The following is a 17,698-nucleotide window of genomic DNA, read 5'->3' on the forward strand; positions in this document are numbered from 1 at the left end:
TTCCTGCTAGTTTTTGACCTGATTTAAGGGGAATGGCAATATATGGAAATCTACCCTTCCATTATCACTGCTTATCTTTGGAGCATCATGGATATGTGCTAGGTGGTTCTTCATAGGGACACACTTTTTGGAATAAAGCTGCAACGTTATGCTAGAAACAATTTCCTACTGAAGAATCTGTGACACGTTTGTAGGAACAAACCTGGACAAACCGTAAATGTGATAGGTAAAAAGCAGAGTCGGATTTGCAGGCCAGGTTTATCAACACAATGAACTGGGTGATTTCTTGACATATGACAAACTCATTTACTGTTTGTCCAGGAGAAAGTCTGACATTTTCCCAGGGATCTCACGTGCATTTTAAAAGACTTAAGTAATATATGGCCAGAGCATTCAGTGTCAGTAGTTGCAGAAGATTAATCAGTTTTGGAGGTAGCATCTAATCTATTCAAGGGATTTAATTCATCAAAATTTATTGATCTCCAACTATGTGCCATACGCCTTCCATGAGGTAGAGGATATGAATAATCTGTTTTCAAAGGACCCAGAGTCTTTTCATAAAAAAAATTTAAATCATAATTCAAGGGAGATTATTAGTATAATAGTAATCAAAGTAAATCTATCAGAAGAGTGACTATTTCCAACTAGGAATCAAAATGGCTTCACGGAGGAGAGAAAGTGTTATTTATAAAGTTCCAACTTTACGTAGTCCACAAAACAATGGTATGATGCTGGTATGATCCCCATTTTACATGAAAGAAAATGAAACTAGAAAAGTTAAGTACTTGCTTAGTATCATAAAATTATGACAGATATTTAAAGGGGAGTTGAGGCTAAATAACGAGTACAAACAGGTGCATTGTACTTTTCTCTCTGCCATGTGTGTTTAAAATTATACATAATTATACATATACACTGTTGGTAAGAATAATTCCAAAACCTCTTTCTCTTTTCAACTAACCATTATCAGGGTCCAAAAATAGAGATGGCAAAACAACCTATAAAACTGTTATTATTATATCCCTTTTACATATGAGAAAATGGGGGCTTAAAACGTGTTAAGTGACTTGCTTGGTATTAAGCAAACAAATGGTGGATCCAGAATTTGTATGTGGGTCTTTTTTAACCTTTTTATTATGGATATATATATTTTTTGCTTTTCTTTTTTAAAAGGTTGTGTTATAAACACTTAACATGAAATCTACCCTCTTGACAAAGTTTTAAGTGCATAATACAGTAGTGTTAACTATGGGCACAATGTTGTACAGCAGGTCTCTAGAACTTTTGTATCTTGTTTAACTGAAATTTTATGCCTGTTGATGATCAATTCCCCACTGCCCCCTCTCTGCAGTCCCTGGTCACCACCATTCCACTTTGATTCCAGGAATTTGACAATTTTAGAGACCTCATATGAGGGGGGTCATGCATGTCCTTCTGTGACTAGCTCGTTTCAATTAGCACGATGTCCTCCAGTTTCATCCATATTGTTGCATATAGCAGGATTTCCTTCTCCTTTAAGGTTGAATAATATTCCATGTGTGTATATGCCACATTTTCTTTATCCATTTATCCATAGATAGACCTTTAGGTTATTTCCACATTTTGGCTATTATGAATAATGCTGCAATGAACATGGGAGTGCATATATATCTTTGAGATCTTGATTTTAATTATTTCGGTTAAATCCCAGAAATGGGATTGCTGGATCATACGGTAGTTCTATTTTTAAATTTTTTTGAGGAAACTTCATACTATTTTCCAAAGCAGCTGCATCATTTTACATTCCCACCAGTAGTGTATTGTGGGTAATTTTAAGCACTTATTGTAGAGAGAAAAGTACAGTGCATCTGCATGTACCCATTATTCAGCCCCAACACTCGTTAGCTCACAGCCACACTTGCATTTAATCAAACTTCCTTTACGCCTCTGCCTACCGAATTATTTTGAAGCAAATCCCATACATAATATTTCACGCATAAATATTTGAGTATGTGTCTCTGAAAGAAAAAACTCTTGTTAATGAACCCAGTCATGGTGCCATTTTCATACATAAGAAAACCTAGTCATGTCTTACATCATCAAATATCTAGTCAGTATTTTCTCATACATGTTTTATTTTATTTTTGTTTGTTTATAGATATTATGTTGCTGGTTTGTTCGAATTGGGATTCCAACAGGGTGCACCACTGCATTCTGTTGGTACGTCTCATGGATTTTTTTATTTCATGGGCTACCTTAACTTATATTTAAAAAATTTTTGAAATTGATCTGTTGAAAAAATTGAGTAATTTGTCTTGTGAACTTTCCTGCTTTCTGGATATCGCTGATTGTATTCTCATTTTTTTAAAGAAAATCTGTTCCTCTGTTCCCCGTGTATTTCCTGTACTGGTGGTTAGATCAAGAGGCTGGATCCATATTTAGGTTACATTTTTGGCAAGACTACTTCATAAATGGTGTTCTAAACTTCCATCAAGAGAGGCATAATGTCCAGTTGTCTACTGCTGTGGCATTAGGTGTCACTGAGGATCATTTCCCAGATCCAGAGTTTACTTTGGGATTTGCAAAATGGTAATATTCCAATTATGTAATTACATCTTTATATGTTAGTTGGAATACTTCCATAGACAGAATTTTTTCTCATCAACTTTTGAATACCCTGAGGTACAGTTTTTACTTTAAAAACAAGTAATCTGTATGATTCTTTCCCTTTATTTATCAGTTTTTAGAACAAGGAGTTGGTTTCCTAGCATCCTCCAAAGGTGATCTTTTTTTAAAACATGATCATTGGAATTCCTGGATTTTTAACATATTTTATTGATTTCAACCCACTGATGTTTTTACTCTTATTGGTGATGAGGATGACTCATCTTTGTGCAGTGGGAGCCACTTCAAGACATTCATGAGTCCTTTTGACACTATTCCAATAATTTTTGACAACTTCCTTGCTTTCTGGAATGACAAAATACTAAGATTCATCTTGTAAATTTCCTGCCCCTGACTTTTATATCTGTCTCCTTTACATGTTACCTCTCATCACATATAAGTAATAATTTTATTTAAATATAGCTTAATCTCCCATTGTATGTGCATGTATACCACACACATACACACACATAGACTCCCTTTTTCAGATAAATGGTAATACAATATATAGTATACATATTGCTTATACTACTTGCTGTTTTCATTTAACAATATATCCTAGAGATCACATATTAGAAAGCACTCTTTTTTTTTTTTTTTTTAACCAGTTGTATGGTGCTCCATAGTAAGTATCTCAAAGTTAATTCAATTCATCCTGTGTTAATGGGCATTTAGGTTGTTTCTGGTTTTTACCTTTTTAAATCGTGCAGTAAATATCCATGTGTATACATATTTTCATGTTTATCTTTTAGATAGATTCCTAGAAAAGGGGAAAACATAAAAACATATGTAAAATCATTAAATAATGCCAAATTGCCCTCCATTGGGTTCGTAACATTTTGCATACTTTTTAGAAACAAATATGTGTCTGTTTCCTCTTAGTCTTACCAACTAAATATGTGATCACACTCTTGATTTTTTGTCAGTATGATAAATAAGATATGTGTAATATTAATTTGTATTTCTCTTATTATGAGCTATTCTTTTAATTATGAGACATATAGAGTCCTAAACATATGAGAAACTGCATTGACTGTCTGGCCTTTTCTACTCACGTCTCTAGCCTGTTTTTCTTTCTTTTTTTATTTTAAACATCTTTATTGGAGTATAATTGTTTTACAATCATGTGTTAGTTTCTGCTTTATAACAAAGTGAATCAGCTATACACATACATATATCCCCATATCTCCTCCTTCTTGCATCTCCCTCCCACCCTCCCTATCCCACCCCTCTAGGTGGTCACAAAGCACCGAGCTGATCTCCCTGTGCTATGCGGCTGCTTCCCACTAGCTGTCTATTTTATATTTGGTAGTGTATATATGTCTATGCCACTCTCTCACTTCGTCCCAGCTTACCCTTCCTCCTCTCTGTGTCCTCAAGTCCATTCTCTACATCTGCCTCTTTATTCCTGTCCTGCCCCTAGGTTCTTCAGAAACTTTTTTTTTTTTTTGATTCCATATATACATGTTAGCATATGCTATTTGTTTTTCTCTTTCTGACTTACTTCACTCTGTATGACAGACTCTAGGTCCAACCACCTCACTACAAATAACTCAATTTCATTTTTTTAATGGCTGAGTAATATTCCATTGTATATATGTGCCACATCTTCCTTATCCATTCATCTGTTGATGGACACTTAGGTTGCTTCCATGTCCTGTCTAGCCTGTTTTTTAAATAGCATTGTTGTTATTTTAATTTTGCTTATGAAGTTGTATTTGCCATGCATTTTTCGTTTTGGCTGTTCCACCATGCAGCATGTGGGATCCTAGTTCCTCTACCAGGGGTCAAACCCATGCCCCCCACAGTGGAATTGTGGAGTCCTAACCACTGGACCACCAGGGAAGTCCCTGCACGTTTAATATTTATGTAGTCAAATTTATTAATGATTTTCCCTACTGCTTCAATATTTTGAGCGGGAAGAGAATTTTCCTTGCCTCTCGGTTATAAAGAAATTCAGAAATGTTTGTATTTGTGTAATTTCATTTTTTATATTTTAATTTCTAATTCCTTTAGAATTTTCACTGATTTCTGGTGTCAGAAATGAATTCAATTTCTATTGTTTTCATGTACTTATCCAGTTATCCCAGCACCATTTATTAAAGTGCCCATATTTCCCACTTGATTTGTGACTTCACCTTTGTTGAATACTACCAGCAATTGCATATATTTCTGGATTCTCTATTCTTTCTTATTGACCTGCCTGGCTACTCATATGCCAACACCACACTGTGTTGATTATAGAGGCCTTAGGATATGCTTATATATCTAATTGGGCCAGCAATCCCCTTGCCTCACTGTTGCTCTTCTTTTTCAAGTGAATGTAGGTCTTTGAACACCAAATTCAATTCAATGTCTTTTCACTAGATTCTACTTCCTTCAGTAAGATGTCACAAAAACAGAATGTTTAGACTCTTTTAAATAGGAAAATAGGAAAGTAAACCTGTGAAAGAATTTGATGGCGAAAATGGGTCAAGAATAATTTTGTTTTTGGTATTTGTTTTAATTAAAAGACTAAGAAGAACCAAGCGTACTGAGTCCACTTAGCTTTTTTTGTCTTCTATAGATCCCCTTAGAGAAGTGATGTATTCTCCTGATTTAGCAATCAAAATTTCCATCGTGTGGATCCCTTGATTAGGTCTGATTGTATTTGGAAACACTAGAAGAATTAAGATTTATTAGTGATAACACCCTTCTAACACCTGGCAGTAAAGCCCTGGATATCTGTGTAAGATCCAAAGCATGGGGACGTGGTTGCTATGTTGGAATGTATTGGCGAGTGTGTGTATGTGTGTGTGTGTGTGTGTGTGTGTACACATTTTTCACCGCTATTCACTAGAATACAGTGAGGTTTAACGTTCATGGTGTCAGTCTCAAAAATTCAAAGATATTTCTTAACATGGTAATCTGAGGGGAGAAAACAATAATTATAATGTGTGGAGATCCTAAAGTCTGACAGTTGTAGCTGCAAAGAATTTTACTAAGGAACTATTTGAGCAAAATGTTGGGTTTTCCGGTAGAGCATTATTGTCATAAGTGATGCTGTTTTTAAAAGCTTGATTGTGGGCGGCGGGTGGCCATCGGGCTCAGTCGGAGGATGGCCGCGGCCGCGGCGGGTGGATCCCCGGGCCAGTCCCCTGGCCCCGCTGTCTGGGCTGTGCCGCAGGTGCTGCGGATGTGAGGGGACTTGCCGCGCCGCCAGGCCATGCTCTTCTTCCTCAACAACATCTTCCTGGATGGGCGGCCCTCGAGTTTCTGGAAGACATGGTGGGATGTGCTTCCCTTCAAAGAGCCAAACATACACCTGGATCCCCAAGACACAAAGGCCCGAAGAAGACTCACTTCATCAATAATATGAGGCAGTATGACACCAGGAACAGCAGGATTGTGCTCATCTGTGCCAAGAGGTCCCTGTGTGCGGCCTTCTCTGTCTTGCCCTGTGGAGAAGGCCTGCGTGTCAGTGACCTGAGCGTGGACAGCCAGAGGCAGAGGCATCTGTCCGGCGATGTTTCCATGTGTTCTGAGATGATCTTCCAGTTGGAAAGCGTTGAGCTGGGGGCGGATGGAAAGGTTGTGTCTTACCAAGATCCTGTACCCCACCAACATCCTGGTCATGCTCCAGCCAGCCCACTGCCTCAGCCCCGGCCCAGAGTCCCCCGTGCTCTGCTGGGGTCCAGATGCAAACCTGTCCTGCCCAGGGCAGCGCCAGCTGGCTTGGAACTAGGGACCAATGCAGGGGATGCCCTGGAGTACAATCCCAACCTCCTGGCTGACCCTCAGTGACCCTGCAGCAAGCACAAGCATGTCCTCATCTTCGCATCCTACATGACCACAGTGATAGAGTATGTGAAGCCCTCCCACCTCAAGAAGGACATGAAGGAGACCTTCTGGGAGAAGTTCCCGCACATCAAGCTGATGCTGAGCAAAATTAGGAGTTTATAATGAGAGATGTGGAACTTGTCCCAGAGTGTGTTTTGGAGCCTGTGACAGTGTCCATGGCCTACTTGTACTTTGAGAAGCTGGTCCTGCATGACAAACACAACAAGCAGAACTGCAAGCTGCTGAAGAAACAGCAGATGGAGGAGCAAGGTAAAAACCCAACAGACCAAACAAATGAAGAGGAAATAGACAGTCTACCTGAAAAAGAATGATAGAAAAGATGATCCAAAATAATCTTGGAAATAGAATGGAGAAAATACAAGAAACGTTTAAAAAGGACCTAGAAGAACTAAAGAGCAAGCAAACAATGATGAACAACACAATAAATGAAATTAAAAATTCTCTAGAAGGAATCAATAGCAGAATAACTGAGGCAGAAGAACGGATAAGTGACTTGGAAGATAAATAGTGGAAACAACTACCTCAGAGTACAATAAAGAAAAAAGAATAAAAAGAATCGAGGACAGTCTCAGAGACCTCTGGGGCAACATTAAATGCACCAACATTCGAATTATAGGGGTCCCAGAAGAAGAAGAAAAAAAGAAAAGGACGGAGAAAATATTTGAAGAGATTATAGTTGAAAACTTCCATAAAATGGGAAAGGAAATAGTTAATTAAGTCCAGGAAGCACAGAGAGTCCCATACAGGATAAATCCAAGGAGAAACACACCAAGACACATATTAATCAAACTATCAAAAATTAAATGCAAAGAAAAAATATTAAAAGCAGCAAGGGAAAAACAACAAATGACATACAAGGGAATCCCCATAAGGTTAACAGCTGATTTTTCAGCAGAAACTCTGCAAGCCAGAAAGGAGTGGCAGGACATATTTAAAGTGATGAAAGGGAAAAACATACAACCAAGATTACTCTACCCAGCAAGGACCTCATTCAGATTATTTGATGGAGAAATTAAAACCTTTACAGACAAGCAAAAGCTAAGAGAATTCAGCACCACAAAACCAGCTTTACAACAAATGCTAAAGGAACTTCTCTAAGTAGGAAACACAAGAGAAGGAAAAGACCTACAATAACAAACCCAAAACAATTAAGAAAATGGTTATAGGAACATACATATCGATAACTACCTTAAATGTAAATGGATCAAATGCTCCAACCAAAAGACATAGACTGGCTGAATGGATACAAAAGCAGGACCTGTATATATGCTGTTTAAAAGAGACCCACTTCAGACCTAGGGACACATACAGACTGAAAGTGATGGGATAGAAAAAGAGATTCCATGAAAATGGAAATGAAAAGAAAGCTGGAGTAGCAATTCTCATATCAGACAAAATAGACTTTAAAATAGACTATTATAAGAGACAGAGAAGGACACTACATAATGATCAAGGGATCAATCCAAGAAGAAGTTATAATAATTGTAAATATTTATGCACCCAACATAGGAGCACCTCAACTCATAACGCAAATGCTAACAGACATAAAAGGGGAAATTGACAGTAACACAATCATAGTAGAGGACTTTAACACCCCACTTTCCCCAATGGATAGATCATCCAAAATGAAAACAAATAAGGAAACACAAGCCTTAAATGCTACATTAAATAAGATGGACTTAATTGTTATTTATAGAACATTCCATCCAAAAACAACAGACTAAACTTTCTTCTCAAGTGCTCATGGAACATTCTCCAGGTTAGATCATATCTTGGGTCACAAATCAAGCCTTGGTAAATTTAAGAAAATTGAAATCGTATCAAGTATCTTTTCCGACTACATTGTTATGAGACTAGATATCAATTGGAGGAAAAAATCTGTAAAAAATACAAACACATGGAGGCGAAACAATACACTACTTAATAACCAAGAGATCACTGAAGAAGTCAAAGAGGAAATCAAAAATTACCTAGAAAAAAATGAAAATGAAAACACGACGATCCAAAACCTATGGGATGCAGCAAAAGCAGTTCTAAGAGGGAAGGTTATAGCAATACAATCCTATCGCAAGAAACAAGAAACATCTCAAATAAACAACCTAACCTTACATCTAAAACAATTAGAGAAAGAAGAACAAAAAACCCCAAAGTTAGCAGAAGGAAAGAAATCATAAAGATCACATCAGAAATAAATGAAAAAGAAATGAAGGAAACAAAAGCAAAGATCAATAAAACTAAAAGCTGGTTCTTTGAGAAGATAAATAAAATTGATAAACCACTAGCCAGACTCATTAAGAAAAAAAGGGAGAAGACTCAAATCAAGAGAATTAGAAATGAAAAAGGAGAAGTAACAGCTGACACTGCAGAAGTACAAAGGATCATGAGAGATTACTACAAGCAAGTATATGCCAATAAAAGGACAACCTGGAAGAAATGGACAAATTCTTAGAAAAGCACAACCTTTCAAGACTGAACAAGGAATAAATAGAATATAAACAGACCAATCACAAGCACTGAAATTGAAACTGTGATTAAAAATCTTCCAACATAAAAAGCCTAGGACCAGAAGGGTCACAAGCGAATGCTATCAAATATTTAGAGAAGAACTAACACCTATCCTTCTCAAACTCTTCCAAAATATAGCACAGGGAGGAACACTCCAAAACTCATTCTATGAGGCCACCATCACCCTGATACCAAAACCAGACAAAGATGTCACAAAAAAAGAAAACTATAGGCCAATATCACTGATGAACAAAGATGCAAAAATCCTCAACAAGATACTAGCAAACAGAATCCAACAGCATATTAAAAGGATCATACACCATAATCAGTGGAGTTTATCCCAGGAATGCAAGGACTCTTCAATATACACAAATAAATCAATGTGATACACCATATTAACAAACTGAAGGATAAAAACCATATGATCATCTCAATAGATGCAGAAAAAGCTTTTGACAAAATTCAACACCTATTTATGATAAAAACTCTCCAGAAAGTAGGCATAGAGGGAAATTACCTCAACATAATAAAGGCCATATATGACAAACCCACAGCCAACATTGTTCTCAACGGTGAAAGACTGAAACCGTTTCCACTAAGATCAGGTACAAGACAAGGTTGTCCACTCTCACCATTGTTATTCAATGTAGTTTTGGAAGTTTTAACACAACAATCAGAGAAGAAAAAGAAATAAAAGGAATCCAAATTGGAAAAGAAGAAGTAAAGCTGTCACTGTTTGCAGATGACATGATACTATACATAGAGAATCCTAAAGATACTACCAGAAAACTACTAGAGCTAATCAATGAATTTGGTAAAGTAGCAGGATACAAAATTAATGTACAGAAATCTCTTGCATTCCTATACACTAATGATAAGAAATCTGGAAGAGAAATTAAGAAACCACTCCCATTTACCACTGCAAAAAAAAGAATAAAATAGCTAGGAATAAACCTACCTAAGGAGACAAAAGACGTGTATGAAGAAAACTACAAGACACTGATGAAAGTAATTAAAGATGATACAAACAGGTGGAGAGATATACCATGTTCTTGGTTTGGAAGAATCAACATTGTGAAAATGACTATACTACCCAAAGCAATCTACAGATTCAATGCAATCCCTATCAAACTACCACTGGTATTTTTCAGAGAACTAGAACAAAAATTTCACAATTTTTATGGAAACACAAAAGTCCCTGAATAGCCAAAGCAATCTTGAGAAAAAAAAACGGAGCTGGAGGAATCAGGCTCCCAGACTTCAGACTATAGTACAACACCACAGTAATCAAGACAGTATGGTACTGGCCCAAACAACAGAAATATAGATCAATGGAACAGGATAGAAAGCCCAGAGATAAACCCACGCACATATGGTCACCTTATCTTTGATAAAGGAGGCAAGAATATACAATCAAGAAAAGACAACCTCTTCGATAAGTAGTGTTGGGAAAACTGGACACCTACATGTAAAAGAGTGAAATTAGAACACTCCCTAAAACCATACACAAAAATAAACTCAAAATGGATTAAAGACCTAAATGTAAGACCAGACACTATAAAACTCTTAGAGGAAAACATAGGCAGAACATTCTGTGACATAAATCACAGCAAGATCCTTTTTGACCCACCTCCTAGAGAAATGGAAATAAAAACAAAAATAAACAAACGGGACCTAAAGAAACTTAAATGCTTTTGCACAACAAAGGAAACCAAAAACAAGACGAAAATACACCCTTCAGAATGGGAGAATATATTTGCAAACGAAGCAACTGACAAAGGATTAATCTCCACAATATACAAGCAGCTCATGCAGCTCAATATCAAAAAAAACAAAGAACCCAATCCAAAAATGGGCAGAAGACCTAAATAGACATTTCTCCAAGGAAGATATACAGATTGCCAACAAACACATGAAAGGATGCTCAACATCACTAATCATTAGAGAAATGCAAATCAAAACTACAGTGAGGTATCACCTCACACCAGTCAGAAGGGGCATCATCAAAAAATCTACAAACAATAAATGCTGGAGAGGGTGAAGAGAAAAGGGAACCCTCTTGCACTGTTGGTGGGAATGTAAATTGATACAGCCACTATGGAGAACAGTATGAAGGTACCTAAAAAAACTAAAAATAGAACTACCATCCGATCCAGCAATCCCACTACTGGGCATATACCCTGAGAAAACTATAATTTAAAAAGAGTCATGTAGCACAATGTTCATTGCAGCACTATTTACAATAACCAGGGCATGGAAGCAACCTAAGTGTCCATTGACAGATGAATGGATAAAGAAGATGTGGTACATATATACAATGGAATATTACTCAGCCATAAAAAGAAATGAAATTGCGTTATTTGTAGTGATGTGGCTGGACCTAGAGACTTTCATACAGAGTGAAGTAAGTCAGAAAGATAAACACAAATACCACGTGCTAACACATATATATGGAATCTAAAAAAAAAAAAAAAGGTTCTGAAGAACCTAGGGGCAGGACAGGAATAAAGACGCAGATGTAGAGAATGAATGGGCTTGAGGACACGAGGAGGGGGAAGGGTAAGCTGGGACGAAGTGAGAGAGTGGCATGAACATATATACACTACCAAATGTAAAATAGATAGCTAGTGGGAAGCAGCTGCATAGCACAGGGAGATCAGCTTGGTGCTTTGTGACCACCTAGAGGGGTGGGATAGGGAGGGTGGGAGGGAGATGCAAGAGGGAGGAGATATGGGGATATATGTATATGTATAGCTGATTCAATTTGTTGTAAAGCAGAAAATAACACACCATTGTAAAGCAATTATACTCCAATAAAGCTGTTAAAAAAAAAAGCTTGATTGTACTTGAGTACGGTATCTGTCAGATATAATTATTTTTGTGATGAGTGGGAGGAAGCATCATTGCAGGTTAAAAAAAACAATGAGTAAAACGTTTGATGAGAAAAAAAGTAACACATCTCCTACTATTTTGTAATCGAATGTTGAAGCACAGAAGTGGTCTCATAATTTTGGCATTTCACCACACTTTTATGATACTAAAAACTGATTATTAGGTACACTTATCACATGCCAAGCACTGCATAGGTCATTATGGATGTATGTCAAAGTAAGTTAGGGAGACAGAGACAGGTATTGAACAAGACTATAAGGAGGTGATGTTGTGGAAATGCGGTATAGGCAGACACTAACTGTGCTTGGTGATATGGGGAGGACACCAAAGTAGATACGAATGTCCAACTTGAAACTTCGGAAGCATTTACTTTTGAAATTTCTTACATTTAAGGGGTCTCACTAACTTTAATCATCTGACGCTGTTCTAGCATGACTTTTACTTTTTTAAATTGTGAAATTATTTCCTCTTTTCTCAAAATGATGATCAGGTCTCTTTTTAAACCAATTATTGTAACACCAACAGGTCAGATTTTTTTTTCAAAAAGGAATTCATCTACCCCTACCCGATCTGCTCTCTTCCCTCTATTTCCTGTTTCAGTTAATAGAGTCACCATTTATGATGTAGTCTAAACAGACACCTCAAATTGAACCCATAGCTAATACTCCTCCAACTCCTATATTCAAAAGTCTTGAAGTCTTGATAATTCTCTGTGAAATATTTGTTGAGTATGTCCCCTGCTTTCAACTCCAATAACACTGCTCTGGTTTAGATTCTTTTATTTCTTCTGTATTCTTGCAATCCATTGAACTGGTCACCCTAATATTGTTGCTGCCAGAAATACCCGTCAAAATTGAGTTAGTATAAAATCATTCCACAGCATGAACCCTTTTACACAAGTTCCAGTAATGTCCTTCCAAACCTGGCCAATCTCCAGCCACTTAAAGATACCTCATGATGGCGTCCTCCCATCTCATCATCATTCTAATCTTAGCGCTATGTTCTCCTTACCTCGAATGACTTTGCTGTTCACTAAATATACTGTGTATCTTCAGGTCATGATGACTTTTAAACATTCTCTTCTATGCTTGAAATGCCACTTCCTTGTAATTCTGCCTCTTAATTTTCTCCTCTTATTTGAGGTCATACTGAAAGATGTTCCTGATTATTCCTGACCTCCCTTCCATCCTGCCTTTCATCCCCACAAATAAGTTAGACTATAAATCTTCGTGTACTTTGCACATACACATAGCACATTTATTACACTGGATTATGATTTATGTTTTATAGATGTAACTCCTTGGGAAGACTGACGTCTTTGAAGAGAAGGGCACGTATATGTATTTAAATATATATATATATATATATATATATATATATATATATATATATATATATATATATATATATATATATATATATATAATTTTTTCCTTGCACTTTGCACTTAGCCCGGTGTTTAGTGCATAGTAAGGACTCAATAAAAATTGTAAAATGAACATTAACCCAGTTGGCTACAGGGAAACATATTGATCTGAAGGCGTACATTACTCATGGTCCCAAAGGGAAACAGAGATGCACTTAGATGAAATTCTGATGAGTAGTTAGAGAAGGAACTATTTACAAAGTATGGATAAGCACACCAATGAAGGATGTTCAGGCTCTAGCTACCAGCAAAAGAAGCTAATGCCACTCCTAGGCCTGAAGGGATGAGGGGAGAAAATAGATTTGTTAACAGAGTCCAGTGAAAACTGGAGGTGTGAAGGGACTTCCAGGGTAGCTGCAGAGACATCTGACCACTGCCAGAATTATGGCCTCAAAGCAGGTGGTAGTGAGGGAGACATTCCTGACCTGTCTTCTCTCATGCTCAGATTTCCTGGTGGTGCCTCCCATTGGCTAAGTCCAACCAGAAGCCAGAGAACAGGAGAGCACAGATGATAGTCTGTGTGGGACAGTCTGTCATGACACAAAACTGAACTTGGAAGGGCAGAGAACAGGATGGGCAGTACAATCAGAGAGCAAACAGAATAAGAAACGTGCTCAAACCTTAATATTAAGTGATGCATGCCAACCGGTCTCTGGAGCAAGGTGCTTATGATACAGCCTCCAGTAACTAAGTTGCCTGGGAACACATACCTTAATTAAAATCTCTGAATATTTTCCTTATCCACACCCTGTAACAGCAACAGCAAAAATGACAATAGTGACCATAACAGTTACCACTTACTACGTGCCAGATGCTGTGCTAAACACTTCACTCATTTTGTCATTTATGCCTCATAACAGTCCCCGTTTTGCGAATGCGAAATAGTCACAGAAGTCAAGTAATTGGCCAGAGGCGCAACTAGCTAGTACAGGAGCCGAAGTTTGAAACCAGGTTAATCTGACTCCAAAGCCTTTTAATTCCTAAACTGTATCAGTGCAGGGAGACTCGATATTCTGTTCAATAGGAAGCCATAGCATCTTCCAGTAGAATTGTGCAAGGTGAAATTCTCCCCTGAGGCATCTGGCAGGAAATTGTGACTAGTGTCTGTGCAAAGGAGACCTAGGCAGGAGGCTGCTATTTTTACGTAAGTGCAAAGATAGGTTATTTTACTTTCAATGAGAAAAAGAAAGATAAAAATGCTAATCAAATCTACTGAGCATCAGTTACCTGGGAGGGTTTTAATTAGAAAATCTCAGTGAAAGTGCCTGATGAAACCGTAGTACTATAATTGAATATAGAGACATGTTGGTAATTAAATGATAATGTAGAATAAATCCTTCACTTAATAGGTTTAATTCTGTTTTTACATTGTGCATTAATAGAGTGCCCCCCTGCCCAATATATTAGTGCCTAGCAGAGATAGGATACTTTATCTCTTTATCCACTAAAAACTTGATTTGGTACCACAGAAAAGTGCCATTCCTTTCCTTTGCCTTCCTCATGAACTAGAGCTATTTAGGTGTGCTTTGTCTTGTCAGTTAGGGCAATCTAAGCAAAAGAGACAAATGTTCTCTTCTTACTTCTTCAGCTCATGTAGTTTGAATACATGTTTTGTATTCATAGAAGAATACATGTACTCATAGAGGAAACTGGACCTCACAGAGTCAGGACTGGTCCATCCAGGTCTCTGCTTCATCTGGGTCCCTTTGGAGGAGAGAAGTTGAGAGGCTGGAGAGAAGCCTGGCATGCTGGGTCAACTGTGCAGGACTCAGGGTGGCTTTGTGACAACCAAAACACCAAAACGGGAGCCCTAACTCACTGGGCAGGGCTCTATACCACACCCACATCTCTGCCTTGCTTTGGTCCTGAGCAGCCTGGATACCCAAGGTCCCAGGTTAAAATTTTTTTGATAATAAACTTCTGAGTCCTTGGCACTTCCAATTCTTGAAGGAGCTGGAAGAAACTGTTAAACTTACTGCTTAATTATTTCTCCAGGAAGTAAAAGGCATGCATCATCACTTAGGATGACTGCCAGCGAGCCAAACAGATGTTTTGCCAGTTTCCTAATTTTTCAGGGGGACATGTTTAGATTTATGCTATTCGTTTGCAGTCTAGTTGATGCTTTTCCACTTAGATTCTTATCAGTTTGTTATTAGCATGTTCACTTCCATGTTTTATTAAAAAACTGCAGATAGAGTGATAATTCTTAGCTATGTTGGCGCCTAAGTTGTTAAAGGAGTTAGAATTATTGATTTTAAAAGCATAATTTTTGGTTTTTTTAAGCAAGTTAAAGGAAAAATACTTTTGTATAAAGGATATTATTTTGCTTTTTGTTCTCAGTGTAATGCCCCATAAATTATTTTAGTGTGGAAAGCTCTGACAAACTTTATTACAATTGACACATTTTTCAAGGAGAAGATGAATAATTCAAACATTCTGGAATTGCAAAAGCACCATTTCTTGCTCTCTGACTGTCAAATCATTTTCATTTAATAGCCTTTTATATTCTTTTTTCCATTTTTTTGGTATGATAAGGATACCTTGTCTTAAGTCTCCTTAGGTGATATCACTTGAATTTCTAATTGAAACCCTTTCCTTTTACACTTAATTTCTTTGGAAACAGGAATAAGGCACGCAGATTCATCACCATCACTTATCATCCTTCCTTGATCCTGTTGGTGTGTACAATCCAATCTCTCCACCTTCCTCCCTCTTAGAAAATGTGTGCTTCCTTTAACATTTTTTCCCTTAATTATTTTATGGTCTATTAGAGTTTGAGCCTCAAACAGTTAAGAAGAAAACCATTTCAATGTTTAAATCTTTTTTTTTTTTTAAAGAATCAATTTCATTTATTTATTTATTTTTGGCTGCGTCGGGTCTTTGTTGCTGCGTGCGAGCTTTCCCTAGTTGTGGTGAGCAGGGGCTACTCTTTGTTGCGGTGCGCGGGCTTCTCATTGTGGTGGCTTCTCTTGTTGCGGAGCACGGGCTCTAGGCACACGGGCTCAGTAGTTGTGGCACACAGGCTCAGTAGTTGTGGCTCGCGGGCTCTAGAGTGCAGGCTCAGTAGTTGTGGTGCACAGGCTTAGTTGCTCCGCGGCATGTGGGATCTTCCCAGACCAGGGCTCGAACCCGTGTCCTCTGCATTGGTAGGCAGATTCTCAACCACTGCACCACCAGGGAAGCCCTTAAATCATTTTTATTTAACCTAATATTTAGACGAATTATGAAATTTTCAAAATGGGCTCCTGCATCCAATAGACTGTTTCAAACACATTGTTATTTCAGCCACGCTGGTGACCACATTTGGAAGCAGTGAAGGAGAGAGTTATCACTATGACAGAGCAATTAGGAAAACCAACCACACTGTAGGTTACATCCTGCAGGAAGAAGCTCTAAAACATGGAGCATTTCACTAAGGCAATAACCTGCTACATGATGATATCCACAATATCCTAAAGCTGCTTTTAAAGGGAAAATAAACCACTTTTTTCTTAAAGTGAAAATAAATCATTTAAAAGATTTTTCCTCTTTTAGGATAACAGAATTTGGGATATTTGGAAAAAGATCTAGAAGTTTTGTGTCAGTAGTTGAATAACTAATTCCTTCATTCCCTATCAGGGTGTTTTGGTTTTGTAAAGACCGTGAAGATGAAAAAGCAAATTTCATAGTTTCTTCTCCAAAGGTGGGCAGTTCACTTTTAAAAGCAGTTTTTAAAATATTGCTAATGCATATATAAAAATAAACTATGCACAGTAAGAAAAAAAGAAAACTGCTGTATCTTTGATGTGTAGATACATATAGTATGCATTCATATTTTTTGAATGAATTAACTATCTAAAAGACATTGACTAAAATTTACATTCAGTATAAAGTGGCAACCATCCAAAAGATGGTTATTGAAAGCTTAATATTACCAGTACAAAGAAGGCATTAGAGATGTTAATCTACCAAAGTAGTTGCTATGACATTTCTGAAACTATTACCAGAACTAGAAGTGCTTCAGAGAATTAAAGATATTGAAAAGGTTATCGTCTATAGTTCTCATGCTTCATCAAGAAAGAATTCATACTGATTAGGATATTTTGTTTATGCAAATAATTTTATCTACATGACGGTTATTAGCATTATTATACTCAATGTGCTTTGTTAATTACTTTTGTAAAGTTCTCACCTGTACAAAGCTTGCAATAGCACAATACATCCAGTTTTGTGAAAGCTGACAGTAGGCCACTAGCAATAAAACTTTACATGAATATCATGTTTTAAATGACAAACAGATACAGCAAAATAATACTAACATAAACTCTCTAGAGAAAAAGAAGCATGCACTTTTTTCAAGGTGAGGTTGAATTTCTTTTGGTCTTTTTTGTAGTCTATCAGCAAACTATATCA

The 17,698-nt window shown here is 37.2% G+C and overlaps 1 pseudogene; it reads left to right on the forward strand.

The window, feature by feature from the left end:
* The first annotated feature begins 656 nt into the window (after window positions 1-656).
* On the forward strand, window positions 657-16,722 carry LOC118883360 (annotated as a pseudogene).
* Window positions 16,723-17,698: the final 976 nt, after the last annotated feature.

This window comes from Balaenoptera musculus, chromosome 17 (assembly GCF_009873245.2).
Source record: "Balaenoptera musculus isolate JJ_BM4_2016_0621 chromosome 17, mBalMus1.pri.v3, whole genome shotgun sequence".
Classification (NCBI taxonomy): domain Eukaryota; kingdom Metazoa; phylum Chordata; class Mammalia; order Artiodactyla; family Balaenopteridae; genus Balaenoptera; species Balaenoptera musculus.